The 7,285-nt window shown below is 56.0% G+C and overlaps 1 protein-coding gene across 3 annotated transcripts in view; it reads right to left on the bottom strand.

Annotated features, from left to right (window-relative positions):
• Nucleotides 1-7,064, bottom strand: part of ARPC1B (actin related protein 2/3 complex subunit 1B) — a 24,103-nt gene extending 17,039 nt beyond the window's left edge. For 2 of the 3 annotated variants that reach the window (XM_031665591.1, XM_021935152.2), the window contains exon 1: nt 6,928-6,946. The gene's annotated coding sequence lies outside the window, so the exon portion shown is untranslated. The other variant, XM_003895737.4, reaches the window with a different exon arrangement.
• Between the last annotated feature and the right edge of the window lie 221 nt (nt 7,065-7,285).

Raw genomic sequence — 7,285 nt, forward strand, 5'->3', positions numbered from 1 at the left:
ACCTGCCCAGAGTCACCAGTGACAGCCATTAGATAACGTGGCTGCCTCCCTCACCAGACTGGCAGTTCTGTGTTGGGTCCCAGGGCCTGGGCTGGGAGTCAACCAGGACTGGGAACCCTGAATGCCCCAGGAGGCTAGTGGCTGCCCCGTCACTGCCCTGCCTTGGGGCCGGCCCATCCTGCACTGCATCTGGGCCCAGGCACAAGGGAAGGGCAGAACGACCTTTGCCTGGGGCTGCAGTTTAGCCCCGCAGGGCTCAGTGACCAGCCTGTCTGAGGTCGCACCACAAAGCCCCCTGCGCTCACTGCCTGGAAGGCCCTGTCCACCTCTGCTCACTCCAGATCCAAACCGCTTGCTTTCACTTGTAGCCAGATGTCCTGGAAGATTCCTGGGGCAGCACAGGACACACACACATGCACACACGTGTACATGCATGGAGCATGGACCTCATGTTTCCCCCATGCTTAGAACAGGACCCCAGCAGGTCCCCAGTCAGCATTTGCTGAGCAAGTAGACACACGCAGCGCAGGCTCAGGCCACACACGCAAACACAGGTGTGTTCAGCCTCACACACACGAGCACACTTTGCGTGCATGTTCAGCCTTGCACACGCACATGCACACTGCACCCCCACACACTTTAAGCACGTTTAGCCTTGCACACGTGACCATACTGCCCACATGCACATGCGTGTTCAGCCTCACACACAAGCACACTGCACCCCTGAACACATGTATGTTCAGCCTTGCACACATGCAAGCGCACTGTGTCCACAAGCACACTTTGCATGCGTGGGCAGCCTTACCCAGAACAAGCACCGGGCACCCACTGGGGCTGCCTCTGCAGCCTCTCTCCCCTTATAAGGCCTCTTTGTGTAAGGCGAGGGCCCCGGAAGCACCACCTCGGCGCCCTCAGCCATGTCAGCAGGCCTGATGGGGGTTTCCCTGAGCGCTTCCTGTGTTCCCGGGCTGGGGCATCACCGCCCACATCTGATGCCAACACTGTGCAGAGGGAAGCTCAAGGCCTCTGACTGATTCACAGTGCTCCTCTACACCCCCACAACCCCCATGGTCCAAGGCCACCAGCAGGGCAGGGGCAGGGTTAAGGCCAGAAGCCCACTTTCAAACTCCAGACAGGCCCTGGTTGGCCCCAGGACTCCAGCTGAGGCCAACTTTTCCCTCCCTTTCAGCCCTAGGAGGCCCAGATGGGAGGAACCTCCAGGGATGAGGGTGGGAGAGCACAGACTCAGAACCCTGGGTTGAGGCACAGACTCTGATGTCCCAGCATCAGCGGTCACACACTTGCTGTGTGCCCAGTCACATCTCTGCCCTGGCTGTGAAGACAGAGTGGCTGGCTCTGCTGAAGACAGCAGCCCCCCGTGTGCCAGTGGGCAAGGGCAACCGAGAGGACTTGAAGAGCCCTGACCACTGTTTCTAGGACCCAGACATACTCAAGGGGCAGGGGAGGGGCTGGAAAAGATGGCCACAGTGGTACACTAGTGACTGGCAGAGGAGGGAGGTTCAGACCACACCTATCAGCCAATCACACTTGAGCATGAATTAGCAGAAATACTTCCTAGTCTGTTGAACCAACCCCTTAAATGGGGCAAGGGGGAAGGGTTAAGGGGGCGAAAGAGAGGAAGACTCATTTCCCTTTCTGTAACTTCTGCAAAGCAGCTGAAACCCAAAGCACCTTGGTGATAACTCCCCAACTCCCACATCTTACCAATGAGGAAGTGGGAGAGCAAAAAGGGAGTGGCTTCTCTCAGCCAATGCTGCCATGGGGCTCCAGTCTCCTGCCTCAGGGATTCTAGCCGGGGACACTCTGACTTGATCATCCTCAGGAAAACCTCTCACCTACCAAACCTGTGTGAGCCAGGGTGTGCCCACCCCCCGCCTGCCAATTACCCTGCTAGGGATGTCTCAGAGAAAAATACAAGGGCTGCTTCGCCCACGAGTGTTGACAGCATGAGGTCTTGGTGATGGCTCCTGGGGGAAGGATCCAGGACACCCACCCACTGCCACTGTGGCCCTGTGAGCCAGCACTGTGGGCCTGTTTGATGTTGAGGAACAAGAGAGAGGAGGGGACGGCCGGGCACAGTGGCTCACGCCTGTAATCCCAACACTTTCGGAGGCAGAGGTAGAGGCGGGTGGATCACTTGAAGTCAGGAGTTCGAGACCATCCTGGCCAACATGGCAAAACCCTGTCTCTACTAAAAAAAAAAGAAAAAAAAAATTAGCTGGGCATGGTGGTGCCAGGCAAAGAAAGCCTCAGGCTGCCCAGTGGTGGCAGCAGGGTGGGGGGTGGAGGGGGGCACTCTAAAGTCCTGGGCCTTGATACTGTCTTCCTTACTGTGCTGGGTTTACATTCTAGCTCTCTTCATAGTGGCTGGGTGCCCTCAGCTCAATACTTCCCTCCCATCTTTATCCAGATGAGGCTGGGGCTGGACCGGGCACAAGCTGCGGGACCTTTCTGGCCTGGTTTCCCTAGGTTTCCCTGAATTCAGAGGTTTGGCTGTATCTGAGGTTAAACCAAGCAGGAGCTGCCTGGAGCAAAGATCTCAGCATTACAGGCGCTCCGGGAAGTCCCCACCCAGCTCAGACAGTTCTTGGATAGAGCAGCCAGCAGGCTAATTTGCACCGTGCTAAGCGGTTACTCAACTTCCTATGCTGGGCTGGAGCTCTTGCTACCCCTATCCTTCCCTCCCCAGCTCTGCTCTTTCAGTCTTACCAACCATGCAAAGGCAAGTCAAGAAACACACACGAAAACAATCGTAAGGCACCATTAAAGCACCGGTTAGTCATCCAAACCAAACAAAAACCAAAACCACATAAAATTCAATGCTGGCAGAGCTGTGGAGAAACTGTCACTGGTTGCTAGTTGGTTTAATTCTTCTGAAGGGCACTCGATTCAACAAGTAGGTGGGAACAAATATTAATAGAACAGAATAACACTAACAGGAACTTGAAAATTAGCATTCTTGCCGGGTGCGGTGGCTGACGCCTGTAACCCCAGCACTTTGGGAGGCTGAGGCAGGCAGATCACGAGGTCACAAGTTCGAGACCAGCCTGATCAACATGGTGAAACCCTGTCTCTACCAAAAATACAAAAATTAGCCAGGCGTGGTGGCGTGCTCCTATAAACCCAGCTACTCAGGAGGCTGAGGCAGGAGAATCACTTGAACCTGGGAGGCGGAGGTTGCAGTGAGCTGAGATCACGCCATTTCACTCCAGCCTGGGTGACAGAGCGAGACTGTCTCAAAAAAAAAAAAAAAAAAGAAAGAAAGAAAAAAATCAGCATTCTTTGTCCTAAGAAAACAGCAACACATTTTTCTTTCTTTTTTTATTTTTGACATAGAGTCTCTGTTGCCCAGGCTGGAGTGCAATGGCGCAATCTTGGCTCACTGCAACCTCCACCTCCCGGGTTCAAGCAATTCTCCTGTCTCAGCCTTCCAAGTAGGTGGAACTACAGGCGCCCACCACCACACCTGGCTATTTATTTTTATTATTTTTTTTTTAGTACAAATGGGGTTTCACCATGTTGGACAGGCTGTTCTCGAACTCCTGACCTTGTGATCCACCTGCCTTGGCTTCCCAAAGTGCTGGGATTACAGGTGTGAGCCACCACACCTGGCCCCATTTTTTTTTTTCAAAAGCAAACATAGGTTGGGTGCCATGGCTCACACCTGTAATCTTAGCATTTTAGGAGGCCAAAGCAGGTGGATCGCTTGAATCCAGGAGTTCCGAGACCAGCCTGGGCAACATGGCAAAACCCTGTGTCTATAAAAACTACCAAAGAAAAAAAAAAAAAAATTAGCAGGGTGTGTTACTGCACCCTGTAGTCCTGGCTATCTGAGCGGCTGAGGCTGGAGGATTCCTTGACCCAGGAAGGCGGAGGTTGCAATGAGCCGAGATCTCGTCACTGCACTCCAGCCTGTGTGTCAGAGTGAAGCCTCATCTCAAAAAATAAAGCAAACATGTTTATAACAGCCCTCTTTATAATGGTGACAGTGTGGAAAAACCGAGGTGACAATATGGAAAGAGTAAATTGTGACATTCACATGTTGAGATGCTATGTAATTATTATTATTAGAAAAGACCTATCAACGGACGGTCATGGTGGTTCACGCCTGTAATCCCAGCACTTTGGGAGGCGGAGGCAGGTGGATCACCTGAGGTCAGAGTTTGAGACCAGCCTGCCCAACATGATAAAACCCTGTCTCTACTAAAAATACAAAAATTACCTGGGAATGGTGGCAGGCACCTGTAATCCCAGCTGCTTGGGAGGCTGAGGTAAGAGAATCACTCGAACTCGAGAGGCAGAGGTTGCAGTAAGTTGAGATTATGCCACTGCACTCCAGCCTGGGCAACAGAGTGAAACTCCGCCGTCTCAAAAAAAAAAAAAAAAACACCTACAAGGCAGGCGTGGAGGTCCATGCCTGTAACCCCAGCACTTTGGGAGGCCAAGGCAGGAGGATCACTTAAGGCCAGGAGTTTGAGGCCAGCCTGGACAACACAGCAAAACCCCATCTCTACTAAATATTTAAAAATTAGCTGGGCATGGAGGCACATGCCTGTAATCCCAGCTACTCAGGAGGATCCGTTGAGCCCAGGAGTTTGAGACTAAAGTGAGTTATGATCAAGCCATGGCACTGCAGCCTGGGCAACACAGTGAGACCGGACTCCAAAAAAAGAAAAAGACCTATCAATGGATTACGTACAGACATATGTAAGAAACGAGCTTTACTGGCATCTGGCAAGGCAATTTTACCCAGAACTTTCACCATTCTCTCTTTTACACCCTGAAGCAAGCCTGGACATTTTTTGTTTGCTTTTTTTTTTTTTTTTTGGAGACAGAGTCTCACTGGAGACAGTCTCACTCTGTCCCCAGGCTGAAGTGCAATGCCGTGATCTCAGCTCACCGCAACCTCCACCTCCCAGGTTCTAGCGATTCTCCTGCCCACCACCATGCCCGGCTAATTTTGTATTTTTAGTAGAGACGGGGTTTCACCATGTTGGTCAGGCTGGTCTCGAACTCCTGACCTCAGGTAATGCGCCTGCTTCGGCCTCTCAAAGTGCTGGAATTACAACCGTGAGCCACCCATGCCCAGCCTGTTTGCTTTTTACCTTCAGTTTGTACCGGAGGAAACCCAGCCTGACAAAGGCAATGATTTGCTCAAAGTCACTCGGCTCCTACTAAATGACGAAGCTTGGGACTCTGACCCCACATCTTGGAGGGCAGGAAGTTAGTTTCACCCGGGGGCACACTATGATCAAGGTGAGCAACAAGCACACGTTTATACTGTCAGCGCCTGACACACTGCCAAGTGTCCTGTAGTATTGCATTGCAGCCTCACAATCCTTAAGGTTCCCATTTTCCAGATAAGGAAAGTTGAGGCTGGCAGGGGTTGGGTAGCTTACCAGTCACTGGCCAGTGAAGGGAGAAGCTGGCACTCCTACTTAGATCCCTAAGATTTTTTTTATTTATTTATTTAGAGATGGACTCTCCCTCTGTTGTCCAGGCTGGAGTGCAGTGATATAATCTTGGCTCACTGCCAAGGCAAGTTCAAGCGATTCTCCTGCCTCATCCTCCCGAGTAGCTGGGATTACACGTATGCACCACCATACCTGGCTAACTTTTTTTTTTTTTTGAGTTGAAGTCTTGCTGTGTTGCCCAGGCTGGAGTGCAATGGCGTGATCTCAGCTCACTGCAACCTCTGTCTCCTGGGTTCAAGCTATTCTCCTGCTTCAGCCTCCTGAGTAGCTGGGATTACAGGTGAGCGCCACCATGCCTGGGTAATTTTTGTAATTTTAGTAGAGACGGGGTTTCACCATGTTGGTCAGGCTGGTCTCGAACTCCTGACCTCAAGTGATCCGTCCACCTCGGCTCCCAAAGTGTTGGGATTACAGGCATGAGCCACAGCGCCCAACTACATTTTATTTATTTATTTTAATAGAGAAGGGGTCTCGCAGTGCTGTCCATGCTGGCCTCCAACTCCTGGCCTCAAGCGATCCTCCCGCTTGGGCCTCTCAAAATGCTGGGATTGTGCGTGTGAGCCCCGCCGCGCCCGGCCGGGATGGGTGGTGTAGCCTCCGGGCTGCACTGGCAGAGGAGGCAAGGGGAGGTCTGACTCCCCAGGGCTTGCCCTCCTGATCTCTTCACTGCCCGCGGGTGCAGCCCGGCCCAGCCCCGCCCCGCCCTGGGCGGCCTGGCTGCTCTCCCTGCGCCTCCGGAAAGGGAGGGGCTGCTCGGATCTGCCCTGGCCGCGGAGCCCCGCAGCTGAGGGGTGCGTTCCGGGACTCCACCGGCCAGGCCCGCCCCATACGGGACCCCTCGGACCTGGCCCAGGGGAGGCGGTTGGGAGCAGCGGGAGCGGCCAGGAGGGCAGGGGCGGGGCGGCCGGGGACGCCAACTCATTTCCCGGCGGCTGCAACCCGGAAGGCTCCGGGATGGAGGGGAAGTGACTGGGCGTGGGGCCCCGCCGGCCCGAAGTAACGGGGCTACACCGACCGACCGCGGGGCAAGGCCGGGGATGCGGGCCCGGGAGCAGGGGCGGAAGGCACGAGGTGGAAGGCAAGAGGCGGACGCTCGGGACCGGGGGCTGGGGACGCCCCGAGGGCGCCCGGTGCGCTGGGAGCCCGCGTTTCCACGGCCTGGCCCTGTAGCCACCCCCGCGCCCCCTCCAATCCCAGGGTTCCCTCTCCTTTCCGCGAGCCCCCCGTCCCCGCGCCCCCTCCTCTCCGTGCGCCCTCACTCATCCCCGTGCCCCTATTGGGCGGCGCCCCACATCCATGCGTCCCCCTCACTTCCAGGCGCCCCCCGGCCCCCTCCTTGCACCCCCTCTCATCCCTCCCGTCCCGCTCACTCCCAGGCGGCGCCCCACATCCACGCGTCCCCCCACCTCCGGATGGCTCCCCCGACCCCCACCTCCGGGCGCCCCGGCGGCCCTCACCTCCCGCGCCCCGGCCGCGGACTCTGGGAAGTCGACGCGCCGAACCGGCTCTGGGCTCCGCGCCGGAGCCGCAGCCACTTCCTCGTGGGCGGGGGGCGGGGCCTCCCGACCTCAGCCCCGTAGGGCCCGGGGGCGGGGACCTGGGGCAGCGGTCGCGAGATCCAGGTCCCGCCCTCCCTTCGGGGTGGGGGTGCTGCCAGGACCCGCGCAGACGTCGGAGCCTAAGGCTCTGTCCGTAGAAGCCGTCCGCAACCTCCCGCCAACGCTTTACCAATGGGGAAACTGAGGCTGGGAGCCAGGCGCGCAGCCTAAGCTGCCGCTGGGCTCGACCTC

The sequence above is a fragment of the Papio anubis genome, chromosome 4, assembly GCF_008728515.1.
Source record: "Papio anubis isolate 15944 chromosome 4, Panubis1.0, whole genome shotgun sequence".
Classification (NCBI taxonomy): domain Eukaryota; kingdom Metazoa; phylum Chordata; class Mammalia; order Primates; family Cercopithecidae; genus Papio; species Papio anubis.